Source organism: Gallus gallus, chromosome 24, assembly GCF_016699485.2.
Source record: "Gallus gallus isolate bGalGal1 chromosome 24, bGalGal1.mat.broiler.GRCg7b, whole genome shotgun sequence".
NCBI classification, from domain to species: domain Eukaryota; kingdom Metazoa; phylum Chordata; class Aves; order Galliformes; family Phasianidae; genus Gallus; species Gallus gallus.
Window position 1 is genome coordinate 2,798,172 of NC_052555.1, and position 16,180 is coordinate 2,814,351.

The 16,180-nt window shown below is 43.5% G+C and overlaps 1 protein-coding gene across 2 annotated transcripts in view; it reads left to right on the forward strand.

Annotated features, from left to right (window-relative positions):
* The first annotated feature begins 2,634 nt into the window (after positions 1–2,634).
* The window catches only part of LOC101748867 (zonadhesin-like), a 140,607-nt gene continuing 127,061 nt past the window's right edge, over positions 2,635–16,180 (forward strand). For both annotated transcript variants that reach the window (XM_025143347.3, XM_025143348.3), the window contains exons 1-2: positions 2,635–2,703; positions 4,947–5,081. The gene's annotated coding sequence lies outside the window, so the exon portion shown is untranslated. The remainder of the gene's footprint in view (positions 2,704–4,946; positions 5,082–16,180) is intronic.

The window sequence follows — 16,180 nt, forward strand, 5'->3', positions numbered from 1 at the left end:
CACAGCAGGCTATTAATTTAGGAGATAAAGCTTGTAACACTGTTCAGCATCCCAGGCCAACTGCCATGTGAGTGCAAGGCCAATATCCTGGCTAAAATTTCAGCTTAGCTCCTTTATATTCACCACTCCACGTGATTATGGAACTCCCAGGCACTGTGCTGTGACCCAAAGGTAATTGTGGTACTTCCACAGGAACAAAAGGGCTTCTGTGGCAGAGCACTGTTAGAAGGACACAGAGGCTGAAGATGACCACAATACCAACTTTTCTCCTCTTAACAGCTGTGAAATATCACTTGTACACATAGCAGAACCAGAAGGGCTGCAGAGATGTGTTCTCCATCAACTAAGATAGTTTAAGTAGCTTGTAGAAAGGAAGGTCAGTATAAGATAACAAGCCTCAGACCAGGATTAACATGATTAAAGTGGCACTCAGAAATAAGTGCTTACAGTTTTGGATTTGGGGTGAAAAGCTGCAGACTTCTTGAGAAGAAAATAAGTGCTGTCTTGACCTTCAGTTGTCACAAACAGCATGAGCATCAGTTGACGATGCCATATGAGCTCACCTATCACCCTGTTGCTCTCATTTCTGGGCTGAGAGTCAGCCTCTGCATGCCATGAGCACGACCTGGCCAAGTGCATGAGTTACACTTTTCAATACATCCCTCTTTTCTGCAGCATGACATAGACACGTCCCTAAGCACATCTCCCTCCTCCTCTCAGATTATTGAAGGACAGCCTTTCACTGAACCACTGCATTCCAGTTTCAGATGAAATAGAAATAAAGAGAAACCCTAAAAATCCAGTGAACATACAAACACTCTGCACTCCAGCACCAGCAATGCGTCTCAGCATAAAAATCACAGCATTCTCTTATTAGATGTTAAAACGTAACCAAATGTGGGACTCAAGCTTTAGTGCTCAAATGCATTAAGTTTGAGACCCTACACCTCATATAGGGTCAGAAGCTCCCTTCCCTTTGCCCCTTTCACCCAAATGAGAGAACTTGCTAAAGGACACTGGATACTCCATACCTAAATCAGGGCAGCAGCTGCTTACAGAAGTCCTCTAGAGAGCAACTACACATCTAAAGCTTGCTTTTATATGAGCAGGTAACACTTGCAGCAACACAGCCACCATCCCAGGTAGCCTCTAATCCAATCAAGTCGCAAGAACAGCACAAGTGGATTTTGCTTGCTTTGTTTTGCTTTTCCCTGACTACCATTATCACTATCAAATTATTACAGCACACAACACTTCATCAGTGATTGATGGCTAAAGGGACCTCTATGGAGCAAACTAAATTACACCAGTAAATCTAAAGTCAACAACAAAGAGTGCCTACAAACACCAAGACCTTTGAATTGCTTGAGCCCTGACCTGCTTGCTCTTCACCTGCAATTATGCTGAAAAATGCACTATTTGTAATGTTTCTTTATGTTACAGCTGCCTGATACTGTATTAGTGAGTAAGAAACTCATTTAAGTGGACTCTGGATTTAATTAAAGGCACCACCAAAACTCATCAAGGCCCAAACATCGCACAGCATGCACACCTGGAGCCACCACACTGCTAGAGCTGAGAAAGAGGTCGTTAAACTCTTTAAAACCCAAATAAAGGCCCTTTCATTGCTGTGAGAAAAGCAGCAAAAAGGAACCAGAAAGCATTACTAACGTGAATAAAATGCAAAAAAAAAATAAAAGCACCAGAAACATCTCTGGAGCAACACCAGCACTCACAGGGCAGCATTATGAATTTACTGAGAGAACATACCAGCAAAACCCAAAGCTCAGGGCCCTCTATTGCAGCACCAATTACACCTCCTGCACTGATTTCACTGACTGAAAGGGCCACAGCTGTGCCTCAAAAAGCAGAGCAGCCCCACAGGTGCTGCTGCTCAGCATCAACCCCACCCCATAAAGCACAGGTGGCACTGAGGGGGCACTGCTGCTCTCCCTTATTTATAGCCATGCAGGGGGTGGGTCTTTGCAGTGCTCTCTTTGGGTGTAGAGTTCACTGGTGATTGTGAGGTGAGGAGGTACTGGGGAGCCTTTGTGGGAAGGGGGCTGTTTGTGTCTTGAATATGATTTTCCTACTTTAATTTGTAATGTTGTTTTTGGCTTTCTAGAACTGAGAGCAAGAGTAGCGATAGAAACTAGAAAGCTTTTGAGCTGGTAGCATATATTTCTGAACTGTGGTTGCTTATGCTTTTGTTGTTCAGGTTTGCAGGCTTTCCCTGCACCCTTTATTTGTGTTTTGGATTTGGAATGAGTGTAAAAGTTTCTGTTTGTTTGAGGGTGGCTCAGGATCCCACTAACTGCATGAGCAGTAGGTGGGTAAGGTAATGCTTGTGCATCCAGAAACAAAGCTGGCAGCATATCTGTAGCTTATTCATTCAAATGCTGTAAAGCTCGTTGTAACTCAGAGAGCACCTGATGTTCTATAAAGAATAAACTGAATAGACCTGTGTTTTTAAAAGAAAAGAGTGTACATCTGAAGGTAACTGGTCCTTAAAATGAGAAGGGAAAGTCATTAGGAATCAACAAGGAAGCTTATGCATGGAAGTGTATTGTCCAGGTAATAAAAGTAGTCACCTTTTTCAGCTCTATGAGTCATAATGCTGTTCCTATTGTTTTTCTTTCATTTCAGTGCAACTGTAGAAAGGGTTCCGCATGAAGGCAGAGTGGAAAACCCTAACAAAGAACTGTGAGTATTTCTAAGATTTCTACTTTTGCTTGGAGCTGTTGTTGGTGGAGTTAGATGTGAATACCCAGAAAGGGAGGCTGGAGAAAGGGAAGAGGTTTCCTGGGACAAAATCTTGTGCAACTGGGGGAGATCAGTGACCTGCTGCCTTGTTTGTGAGTGTGTGATGTCCAGTGCATGTTGAGAGAATGGAAGACTGAATGTAACTGAGACATGAGCTTTGGTACCTCAAATTGATAGGTATTGGGGTGGTGGTAATAGTGTGTTATCAGCCTTATTTCAGACAGCAGCTTTTTACAACTTGACTCTTTTTTTTGCCCTTCCTTGTGTTTGTGTGACTCAAAAAGCCTGGCTTTGGTCTCTACTTGTAACAAGGCTGAGGTGTAATGCTTTAAACATGGCTTCTCTTCTTGGTTCGTGCAGCTTCAGTGCCATGGAGTAGCTGTCTGAAATAGCTCATAAAGCAAATTTGCTGTGTGTTTGCATGACATAATTACCCAGATGAATTAAGGTGTGGGATCAGAGGTTTTGCCATCATAATGCTCCCTGCTCTATGTGTAGTCCATAACTGAGGTTTATTTAGTGGAAGCTGAAAGCACCTTTCTGTTCTGACTTTGGAACAGCCATTAAAATGTATGCCCACCTGGAACTCAGTGCTTCTGTGAGCCTCAGGTGTTTGTGCTTAGCACTACCCTGTGTGCAGACACAGAGCTTTATGCAGGGTAAGCAGTTGCTCTCTTAAAAAGAAGCGATTGATGTATCCAAAAGAGACCTTGCATTTAATTAACATATGCTGGTCAAGCCATACATCAACTTGAGAAATCAATACAGCCTGCAGGATAAGATGCTAGTACCATCCTGTGCTTAAGCTAGCAAGAAAAATTGGGCTTCATCTTAAAGCTTTTTGTGGTGTGTTCCTAGACTAATGTAAGTAAATATGGAAGACTTTCATGCTCTTACTGTGCAGAACCTGATTCCATCAGCTTCCAGCTGTAAGGCTTTGGGAAATGAGCTTCTAACAGGTGTGAATGGATTAAAAGTGGGGTGTGTGTGAGATCACTTTCTGCTGAGCAACTGAGGTCTGTGTTGATTTGTCCTCTCTTTTTTTGCATCCCCCAATGGGGCGTTTGGGTTTTCTTTGGTTTGTTGAAAGTGATGCAGCACAGCTTCTTGAGGAGCTCTTTGTTCTGAGAAGCTGCTGATGGAGCTATAGGAGAAGGGGTGGTGAGGGATGGCTCCCTACTGAGTGGGGTATGTTAGGTGCCGGGGGTTGCTAGGGATGGGTGTCTAGACAGGTAAGAAATGGGGTGTGAGGTGCTTTATTAAAGGTATTTTGTTCTGATGAATAGCAAAACTATATGAACTAGCTGAAAGCAAGGGTATGCTGTAATGTATGCAAGTACATAGGGGAAAAAACCCTTTTCAGTGCACCCCCTGTTGCTTTTAGTTACCAGCTGATGGAGGTGAAGGATGCACAGGGGGAGGTCCTATCACTAATGGAATACATCAGCTGTGAGTGTTTAGCTCCTAATTGCACTGGCAACTGGAGCTCAGAAAGAAGTGTTGTTACTGAGGAGTCAGTTGCTCTTTGCATATGATCCAGGAAGCACATTATATCTCAGGACAGGGGTAGGAATGTCCTCTTGAGTGTATTAAGGAGCAAATCTATTGTATGAGAGTAGTAGATGAGTGCAGTGGGTTACATGTTGTCTACAGCTGCACTGACAAACTGCTGACAGCTGAATCTTTGGATGCAGCTCAGGTAAGCTCTCTATGTTGCCTGAGAGTGCATCGAGTAATATGGAGGTCTTTGCAGACTCAGAACAGACTGAAATGACCAACAGAATGGTGCTTTCCTTTGGACTGCTTTCAAGCAGTGGAGGAGTTCTGGTTTTGTCACAGATGAGTGGCTGTGGGGCTGGCAGGATCCATGGCTCTTGCTGGAGAGCTGCAGCCTTTTCCTAGGACACAATTGTTGTTCTGTGCCCCAGGCTGGAGCAGAACAGCAATACCAAAATCACTGCTAGCTCAAGGTTTAAGTGTAGGACTGGGAGGTGACTGACCACGAAACTGCATATCTGGTGCTAAATACTCCTAGAGCTGCTGAGCCGTTGTTGAAATGATTTTATGTTTATCTTACCACTGATGATAACATAATAGAGCAATTACAGGGCAAAGTATACACTGGAGAGCAGTTAAAGCTATGTAGAAACATTGTCTTAATACATACTCCTTCATGCTTGCAGGGATAGGAGCTGCTCTGCTGAGAAACCTGGCGAGGTGTTGCAAGACTGAGCGCAAGGAGTGCAGAACACAGTAGTTTGCTACAACTCTCCTCAATGATAGAGGCTTCAGTTATGAATGCTGTACCACGGAGGAAGGTAGGTGACAGTCCTTAAGAGCTGTGTTTCAGCTTGATGTGGGAGTGCAGTAAAATGTAAGAACTACTGGCTGTGATAACAGAGGGCTGCCAAGTTTGACTTGATGGAGGCTTTTCTCATGCAAGCTGCCAATTCAAGGTGGTAGGCATACCTTCAGCTTGCCTTTTATCCTCTTTGTACTCTTCTGAATTGTGGAGCTGTTTCTTGGTACCTTTAACAAGGATAAGGATGTTGCTGTTAATGTATTTGCACTATGTGCATTCAAAAATGTCAATTCCTGCTTACACCTGCTGACTTCTGTTCTGAGATGGTTGCACTCTTGTGGTGCAAAAAACACTTATGCACTGTTGTTTCCAGGCTGAGGAAGTACAGAGAGCAGGTCCCTTCTTAGACAAATGTTGTCTTGGATAAAGGTTTTGGGGAGCAGGATGCAATTGGTCGCATCTTATATGGATACAGTTGGAAATACCTGAGATGCTCTCAGCTGTGCTGAAAGGACCTAATGCTTTGACTCCATATATGACTGGGAAACTCCTTATCAGAGATGCAAACCAACTGGTAATAGTGCTTTCAGAAGCCTCCAAACAGAATGCTGTAGAGTAGTAGGAATTTGTCTTTCAGGTGTCCTGTGTGAGTCAGAATTTCGGTACTTCAATTAGAATTCAGGTCTCTAAATTCAAGTCCTCTAAGCAACAGTAAAGAACAGGGCTCATATTGCAGCTATGAATGGGACCGATTCATTGGAATGAATGTTGCATAAAAATATGGCATTTATTGCTTGGCTGTTGAAGGACATTCCTGTACAGACCTACATTCTCCTTCAAAGCACTTCAAACCTAAATGTGTACAGATATGGGGGGCTATATACCTTAAGCAGTCATTGCTTCACTAAGTGCACTGTATACTTTATTCATCTGTGAGTAGTAATTGAGGCTTGGACTGCTTTTACAGTGTTGAGTAATAAAACAACCATGATGTATAATAATGCTGGAGAGCTCCAAGGAGGCTCATTTACATGATAGCAGGGGAAATGGTCTTGCAAGGAATAAGAATTAAGAGGTTGGTATTGTGCAAGTTGGTATTTGTTTCAGATGAAGCCTGACTTGAAGGAAGTTGGGGGGGGGAAAGAGGTATAAAAAGCCATTTGAAATTCTGAGCCCGTTCTTTCATCTGAAATAGAGAAGATAAATCAAATCTGCCCTGGTGCCTCTTGGGGTAATGCAAGAACAATAGAACAGGAGTTTTTCTGTTACCACATCAGAGATCAGATCTTTCCTTTTTTCCTCCAAGACAGAGGCTGATGTGTATGTGCTTAAATGCCTCAGTTCTGAAGTCAGTCTCCTTTTTCAATAGGTGGGATAACATTTGTCCTTGGACTGTTTTGCCCTATATTTTGTTTTTGAGGCAAGACTTCTGCTTTTTCTACTTTTTTTTTCCTGTTCTCTTTGCTCTTGTTTGCTTCAGCACAGGATGAGTTCCACCTGCTATACAGTTTGTGGGGCCTCATTAGTTCTGTAGCTCCTCGAAGGCTTTGTCATCTGCAGCATGGCTGAGATTGGAGTCTCAAAGCAGGAGGAAAGATGTGTTGTTTTTGGTGCAGAAAGGGAATTGTTCCGTCTGAGCTTGTCTGTGTTGCACTGCTGGAAAAGCTGAGCACTAAACATGAAAAGCTGATGGTGAAACATCAGTAGACATTGATGAATGGTGTAAGAAGAGCCTTTGGGAAGAGTGGTGCCTTCTTAGAGAGAGATAGAGACAAGATGGCTGTCTTCTCTTGAATTTAAGAGAATGATGGATATTATCCTGCTGACCCTTCTGTTATTACCATTGAGATGATGTATATGTTAATTGTCCCTTAAAACATTGATGAAAGCAGCTCTGGCCCAGGGTGGTTACGAATACTCCAAGTTTCATTTAAAACTGGGGGGGAGAGAGGCTATTTACAGCTGCAGGCTTCCCATGAGCCTTATAGAAAATGATTTGTAACAGTGCTGACATAGCTTCTGTCTCTGACAGCAGAGATCCCAGCAATGGGCCTCCTTAGCTGACGTTAGCCTCTGTGAATGCTCCCAGAGGTATGCTGAGAAACTCTGAGCGTCTGGTTCACCATTTGTAAGGCACGCCAGGATTCTGTGTAAAAGATCCTACTGGAAAGCTAAGTAGTGTTATTGTAGTCATAAAGCTGACATGAGTACATCTGTGTGTCCTGGGGGAACGCGCTGTATGAGCGCGAAGTGACTTGGTAGTCTTCCCACCCTTAAAAGATAGCAGCTTTAATAGCTGTACAATCCTTGTTTATAAAATATACTGATCCAGCAACATCATAATCTTGATGTGTAACTTCTCTCATCAGGCAGTAACTGGAAGTTGCTGTGGCAGTTTAATACAATTAGTGAAGATGGGCAGAGGTAGGAAGTGGTGCCTGGTCAGGGACAGGGCTGGTTCAAAGGCTTATATGGATGTGCCATTATGATGGAGGATTGTGTGCTTGAACCAGGGCTGCTTGTCCATGTGCACTTACATTAACCTGTGTCTGCTGAGTTTCTTTTACCTGGAAGAATCCACCTTTGCTAATGGCATGAGGCTGAGGTTAAGATGTGATTGTGGTGGCTGGCATCTCAGAGCTCTCCTTTGAGAAAGCTCTGTTCAGGTCCACTGTGGCTTCCTAATATCAGAGAAGATGCCTGAGGAATTCTGCCACTGGTTCTTTTAAAACTGTGCTTGAACGAAGAGGCTGTTTCATGTTGGAGTCACTGAGTTCTTAGAATGAGAGGCTGCTTTCTCATGCCAGCTGCTGCAATACCATTTCATGCTGTTGCTCACCCCTCATTGAAAGGGGGAGAGAGCAAGCTCAGGCTTACAGCTGGCCAAGGTGTTCTGTCTCCTCAGCAGATAGGCAGTGATGCAGTCATGTGTGCAAATGCTCTAGCAGCTTAGTGACTTTATTCATTTTTCACAGCTGCTTGTCACCCATAACAAATGTACATCATTGTCATCCTTTCAGTTTTCCTAGTAGTAGGAAAGCAAGCAGCTGAAAGTAAGAGGGGGGCAACTGTCTCATCTTACATTCACAGCAGGCTGCTGTGGAGGGGGAGGGAGAGATCTTGGTCACTTCACCTGTTTCTGTTGCCTGGCTTTAGCTAGTAACCCAGTCAAAAGTTAACAAGTTTGTTCACTGTACCTCTGCAATTTGTACTCTGCTCTGGTGGCATTAATGGCTGCTCGCCAGCTCTGACAACCTACCAGGATACCTGCATTAATGATCCTGGTGCGTGTTATGATGCATGTTAATGTGGTAAGCACTTGTCTCCATGGGAAAAGGTGAAGAGAATGTGGAAGGTCTGCTGGGAAGGTGATGTTGGCAACTCTGAATCCACTGCTGAAATGAATAAAACAACATGAGTAATGCTATGCAGAAAGAATTCATCTTTTAGCTTGAGCTGCAATAAATGTAGAGTGGCCATATAGGTTACAGTAGCCCTGTTCCATCACCTGCTTTGTACAGTTGTGAATACATATGGATGTAAATCTTAAGATGGGTCAGAACTGATTCAGCTGCTGACACTGTGACACTGGACTTGCAAATGACAACAGTGACAAGATTTAGCCAAGATCCAAGTAGTCTGTGCCAAGAGGTGCTGGTTAATCTTTGCTTGCTGGCAGCTGGGAAGAATGCTGTGTGAGATAAGTTCAACTTGCTGGCTCTATAGTTATTCGTGCCTTGTCTTTCTTGTCTCTGTGTATGGAATACTTTGTGCTGCTATCAAAGCCTTTCTGAAGCAATGGATGCATTTGAGTCTTTGTGGTATCTGTTGACTCGGATACTGTTTTGCTAGGGGGACTTGTGTTGCTCACTGCATGCTCCAGATGATACTTGAGCTATTCTTGCTGGCTTCAAGTTTCAGCCCACTTAAAACAAGTTGCTAGTGAGGCATTATTCTGTTGGGTGCCTTCTGTGAACCTTGTATGGCCTTCAGGTGTGTGGAAACTTCATGTTGCCTTTGGGAGGGTCACAGACTCAAAAGGAAGGAGGAAGGACTTGGTTTTGAGTTATTTTCTGGAGCAGACTTGACTTAAGCCAAGATTCTTTGTTGAGGCCTTGTATGTGCTCATTTAGATCTGGAAGAATTGATGAGCTTTTTAATTAGAGGACAAGGAGGGCAAGGAGTAGTTTTGCAGAAATTGGTAGCATTGCCTATTGAAACACCTTTAAAATGCTGCAAGATCAGAAAAGCCATTCTCCTTGTTAGCTAGGTCAAGTGGTTGCAAGCATTTTCCAGACATAAATGAAAAACTGCAGAAGCTACACCTCCATTATTATTCACCCCAACCCGTCCTTCTTTCTGCTCAACACTTAATGGTCTGGTAAGCAGGACAGAAGCATCCTAGAAAGAAGGCACAGTCATCCCAGCCCTCTATTCTTTATGCTCTGCTGAAGTTTCTATTAATAGATGGGATGGTGGCTCCTATTCTCTTGCTCTTATTAGCGTGCTTTTAGTTTTCAGCAGAGGTGGCTGATGTGCTCGTTGGACCTTGAAGGATTTGCTCCATGACAGATGCAAGATATGAGTACAAATGCAAGACATGCTTTAAATTCATAGAGGAATTCTCATGGGGATGCTGGTGAAAAACAGCTCAAGATATGTTGGTGTCCCTGACTCGCATATCAGAGGGACAGCCTTTCTCAGAGTGATCTTGCTAGGATGCAGTAATTATCCAGTGCTTCAGGCAGAATGGATGATCCTGTCCTCGTTCTTCCAGTGCCGATGGAGAAGCCTGCTGTTTGAGACCAGAGCAGCAGAAATGGTGAAGCCGTTCCAAAAACCAAGGCTAAGGAATAAGGATGACTTGTGGTTTGTTTCCTTCTATGGAGGGGGAAGAGTTGTTCGGTATGAATAGAAATTAATGGGAGCACTTAAAAGTGCTGATCTTGATCCAAGGATCATAAAACATTATCTGAAGGTGAATCTAATACTGGTTCAGAGCTAGCTGATGAACCAGATGTAACATACTCTATGAGTGAAAGTACTGATAGCAGCACTAGGTATGGAGTGAGGTTAAGGAGTGGTGTGTTTGTGTCAGAACACTTAAGCCCCATATGCTACTTTCCATGTGTCCACTTCTGCTCAAAGCAGTTAAGGAATTGGGAAAACTGGTTTAGGTGAGAATGGGCATAACCTCTCTCCACTCAAAAGATCCTGTTTAGGATCTAAGATCTAAATTGCCCATCTCTTGCTTTTGTTCCTTTTCAAATGATTCACACCTTATTCCTATTCTAATCTGTATTGATTTGTGTGTTTTAGTAGAGAATGGCTTAAAATATATGGGTGGCTGGAAGGAGAACTGCAGCAGAGTGAGTTTGGTTTTACTTGGGCTATGTGGAGAAGCAGTTCTGAGGCAAATGAGTTGGTTGCTATGTGGACATTTCTGTTAGTTCTGCTGTCAGCAGGCTGGAAGGGATTTGCTGGCCCAGAGATGAGTAGATAAACAGCCTCCCACCAGTCTGTTTTCTTTGGAGATGGACAACCTGTGTCTTTCCTCCTGTTCTGTGTTATGTTTACATGTGAAAAGCACACAGTGTGTAAGCAAGTGCATCTCTTGCAGGGTAAAAGGATTATAGATGAAGGAGATGCTTAGAAATCTTCTTAAACTGTTTTGAGGATATCAAGTAAGTGCAGTCAGATTCAGCATTGTTTTGTACCAATTTACCTGCCTCAGATACTGAGCTTTATAGACCTGGGAGTTGTCAGATGTTGAGGCTCTTGAAGCTTTGTTTTGGACAATTGGTTACAGGTGAGCAAAGTTCACGTACTCCAGATGAGAAATAAAGAGCTCAGTAGGTCTGTTCTATGAGGCTCTGTGTTTTCTATGCCTTAACTTGTTAAGTTTTCCTCCTACTCTGATTTGAGCTCTGAGTTACAGTTAACCTCAGTCAAAATTACTTGGGGTAGGAAAGCCAAACCCAACACTTATTTTGTTCTCATTCCCACAAAATCTCCAGGAAGCTGTGGATTAATAGTTCAGACTACAGACAGGGGTTTATCTCAGTAATAACCTTAGTTCAGCTGCAACCTGCTGTCAAGCTTTTGAGAAATAATAGGGCAGGAAAAGGATGGCCATCCAGAAAGTACTGAAGAGTTGACTCCAGCTGTGACACTTCTGCTTAGGTTGTTCACTTTCTTCCTTTTGGCTTAAGATATGAATCAATGCATGTGTTGCCAGCACCCGCCTAGCCTTCAAGTATGGCACAAATTAAGGAATACTTCTGCAGAAGTGGATGGAGAACAAAGTGCTTTATAAATTTTTAAGACTGTATTTTGAGCTATCCAAATGATCATTATAATGCATTATTCAGTCAGAAAGAAGTGCTTTGCAAGATAGGTGAAATATATCTTCATTGTAAGTGCATCTGTTGTTCCTTGCAAATGATTAGCTGTTGCTGAGTTGTAAATTTTTCTCTTTTGTGTATGGCTAAGATGGTTTTTTCCTAATTAAGGACTGACAATAAGAAGATAGCTGCACCTAATATAGATGTGTCTCTTAGTTGTGTTTACTGGGTCATAAATGCAGCTGACAACTTAAAACAGCACTATTGTTTTGTTGTGGCAGAGCCTGCAGTCCTACATGTGTGCTTGAGCATCATCATTCTGCAGGCTGGACTGATGGGTAATGGCACCAGCAGGCATTTGGCATTGGACTTGGACAAAGAGTGGGAGAAGGCTTATTTTTAGAACTGGCCAGTGTTTCTCACTGCCTTCTGGAAAGGGGAGGTTGGCAACAGCATTGAGAAGTAGTTCTGTGGCTGAAGCAAAGAGCTGTGAAACCCCAAAGGTCAGTTTCTTACTTGTATCCCTGGAAAGCAAAGAGGGCTCTACCTCCAGAAATAATAGGGTGGCTGCAATAGGAACTGCATTGTTTCTGATTGTCTTCTGACTTTTGAAAAGTGAATAAATTTTCTTGAAGCAGAGTGTTGGATTTCAGCGACCTCTCCAGCCTGTGAAATTCTGGTACTTACTCAAAGAATATACCAACTTTGTAGCGGGCTTTGAGATGTGACAGCTTGTATACTTTGCCATGGAAATATGGATGAAACAAAAAGCTTGTTCAGAGATTTGAGACAGCAGTATCTAACAGTGAAGGAGAAACCTCAGGAAGCATAAGGGAGTCTGGAGGAGTGAAACTTTGAACTATTGAGGGTGAAATTTACTTTAGGTTTCAGTGTGTGCTGAGTAACAGGCATGGAGTGGGATGGCTGTTGTACTCATAGTGCTGCTTTGGCAGCCCATGTGGTTATTCACCCATTCATCCATCAGCATGAAGCTTGCTGGAGAACTCACCTGAAGTGGTGAGTGGAGTTTGGAAGCTCCTTGTCTCTGAGATGGGGCAGATGTGCATTTGTTTGGCACGTTCTGTGCTGAGTAATAATTCAGTGATAGCTCCAAATGGAGTTAGAACAGGCTTCATTTCATGTGGCCACAGGACTACATTGTATAGATATCTTTTCTGCTGTCAGACTTTTTGCTGCTTAGGGCATTGCTCAAAACTTGTCTGAGCAGAGAAGGAAAACTGAGTTCTAAGTATCTCAGCTGGGATGACAACTAGAGTGTTTATATAGGCATTTGTGCTGTGCAGCTCCTATGAGCACTTGGAGATCTCTGTAGGACTGATATATTTCTGAGCTAGTGAAAAGACTTTTAAAGGTAGTAGCTGTCAACAAATAAGCAGCTAGCTAGCAAAATAGGCTGCGATAGGAGGTAACTCTGTTGCTTACTCCCTAAGGCTAACCTTTAGGAATGTGAGAATCTGTTTTGCACTCCAGGACAATAAGCAGCAAGGCCAGCTGTTGCACTTAAGAGTTGCCTTTTTTGCTTGTAGCTGGGCCTTTTTGTTTGCACTTGGAAGTTGAACAGCTGGGAGGAAGCTTGCTGTAAGCTCTTCCATATTGTTTCTATGGAAACTGTCAGCTCTCCAGTAGGTTCTCCAGTGGGCGCAAGCTGTGGGTGCCTCTGAGTAATTGTTGTATTAGACACTTCTGAACCTTATCCCTGGACACCAGTAGATCTCCAAAATGGTTTCCTAGGTGATGGCATTTTCCATGCTGGGGACAGAAATAGGTGTGTTAGCAATGCTTAAGCAGTGCTTCCTATACCTCTCCTTGCTGGTGATGGAGTACTAGCTGAAGTCTTTGGACCATAGGTGCCTATTATGGGACTTTGTTATGAATAGGTATGTGTTGGTCTGGGGCTGATACTGCCTAAGTAGATGACTGGGCAGTATGGGATGAAGGAGAAGCAGTGCGTCCTGTTGCTTTGCAGAAGACTGGCATTTGTCTGGGGAGACTGGGAGCCTTCACCAGTTGATGTGAGCATATCTTTTCACTAGTTGAAGTGGCTGAGGGCAGCTTGATCAGGGTAGTGTCCTTCTGGGGGAGTACCAGAGGGTTCTGTGCTGTCACTCTGCCTGCAAGGAAATGCTGAAATGCAGCACGTGCTGCTGATCAAGAGCTGAGGCTTTCCTGGTGTGAAACGAACTTAGCAATAAAAATAAAGAATGGCTTGGACATGTTGCCAGCCTACCTGATGTCTTGAAGTAGTCTATAAACAAAATGCTGGAGTACTTTCTACTAACTCTAAGGAAGATGGTGCACCAGCTCCTGATAAAAGGGGGTTTCTGCTAAAAACAATAGATAAAACTGATATTCCAGGTATGTTCAGTGGTATGTTCTTGAGTCCTTGTGGAGATAAGGAGCTGAAATGAGAGTTGCAGGAGATCAGAGTATTCTTTGGGGGGGAAAAAGGAAGATATTTATAGAGGATAAAATGTGTTACTAAAAGTAGAGAAAATTGCTTGCAGAATTAGGTGGGAATGCAACTATCTTAAATCCTGTGGATGTGCTTTAAAATGCATAGAAAGAATCACAAAATGCGTACAGAGGATCAGTTTCCATTAAAAGATACTGCTTTAATCACTGTGCAATCCTACTGAATTCCATATTGGCTTCTTTTCTAGGGATCTGAGGAGCCTTCTATAAAAGGCTGTAAGATGACACAGTTAAACCATGTAGCTGCTGTGTGGGATTTCAGTGAAGAGGGCTTTTGGACAAGTGCTTAAATACTGGGAGCTGAGGTTATCCAGCAGGACATGCTGAGTGTTCAGCCCAGGTCTTTCCTATTGCCTGTAAATACCTTGCATGAGTTGCAGGCTTGATGCTATTAACAGACAAGTCTTGCCCCCTGCATCCCCTGACTTCCTTGTGCAGTGATGTTGATCCTTCACATGGCTATAAATGAATGTGCTGCAGTGGCTATTAAACCTGGGTCAGGGAAGGGTATATTTGCTGCCTTTACATAACCTAGGTTTTTGCATGGAGGAGAGGACTCTTTACTCTTCCTATGGGCTCTGAGGAAGCCCTGTGCTGGCAGGGCCCATTAATTTTTAATTTAGTCTTCTCCACACTGCACTGCTGTTTTGTTTTATGAGGACATTACGCTGGAATGAAGGCTTGTAAAACAGAACTTTAAAGTTTGAGAAAGGTACAGCCATTATAATAATATGCATGCCAAACTGGAAATGAGTGGGTATTTACAGCATGTTTAATATTAATTATGTTTTATTGTAATGTCATCCTTGTAGGGCAACTGAATGGTGAGATGCAATGTAGTCTGAAAATCCCTGGGCAGAGGACTGACTTGGGGGCCTCACAGAGAGTAGGGTGAGCTTTGCAGAGGCTGGGGAGGAAATAGCCTTTGTCTTTTATTGCGTGTGGTTGGGTAATAGAGGCAGGGAGCTCTGGTTGCAGGAGGGCTCCTGAGTTGCAGCTTTGCTAGCTCTGCTCCAGGTGCTTCAGCTAGAGCTGTGTTTGAGCTGCTGGTGTGAGAAATGAGGCTCAGCTTCTTCTGAGCAATGGGATAGAGCTTTTGCTTTGACCTGCAGAACACAGTAACTATAGATAAAGAGAAACTTTTCAAACCTTAATCTACAGATTTGCAAGGTGAAGTGTTTCTCCCTCTGGAATTGGTGGCAGCTTACAGGACTTCAGCAACCTGTGTGGAATAGTGTGAAATAAATGAACGAATAACAGAGTTGGTACAGAAATGACATCAAGCAAATCCATTCTTATCCAAAGATCTCCAATTTGGGTCAGATGAAGAACAAGGTGGGGCTTTTTTCTTTGCCTCAGAGCAAATCTAGAGTTGATGACCACAAATAATGAGCACAGGAAATGAAGCTTTAGGGACTGGGTTGGGTAGTTGCTGGCTGGCAAGCTGTGCAATGGTGAAGTGAAACAATCTGTGACAAGACTTGTTCTGTCCTGTGTGCTACCTGAGGGGTTAAACGTAAGAGCCAGGTCCAGCCAATTTTCTCTCTTGAAAAGGTGGCAGCCAGAGGGTGATGGGCTGGGAAGGCTTCCCTTGTCTGAAAATTGAAGCATTCTAAATCCCTGAAGCTCCCATCCACCCTTAAAAAGACAGGAAAAGATAAAGGGAAGCTGAAGCACAGGAGGAAGCTTCTAGTCAGCAGACTGCAGTGGTGGTGAATAGGATTTTCACAGCTCACTAACCTCTTGAGTGTTTAATAAATCCCAGAGATCCATTCCAAGGATAAGGTGGCCCTGGTATCTAAGCAGACAGCCATTGCCTGCTGTCATCTTGGTGATGAGTGACCCTGCACAGCAGGACCAATTACCCAGCTAACAAACTGGAGACAAGTGTCTCCTTCCCTGCTCTCCTGTCAGCTGGGCTGAAGGTGCCATGGTTGCCATGGCAATGATGCTTCAGGTGCTGACAGTGTGAGTGCTTGTGATGAAGTGACTGAGGATTGGGTGTGTAGGCTTTTTTCTTCTTCCCCCCCATTGATTTCTTTGGTCTTGTGTTGACGGATTGAGGAATGCTCTTTGAGCAGTCTGATGCTGACTCCTTGTAAGGCAAATGGGTGAGTCCAAGGTGTAGTAGATCCTGAAGTCACTGGTAAATGAGCTCCTGTGCTGGGAAAATAGCTGTGTGGACATATATGAAGCCAAAAAAAGGTGTTTTGCAGGCTGCAGTGCAGGGGGGACAGCCTGGGACTTCCTGTGAGCTTGTCTTTTAAATGCTGGCATA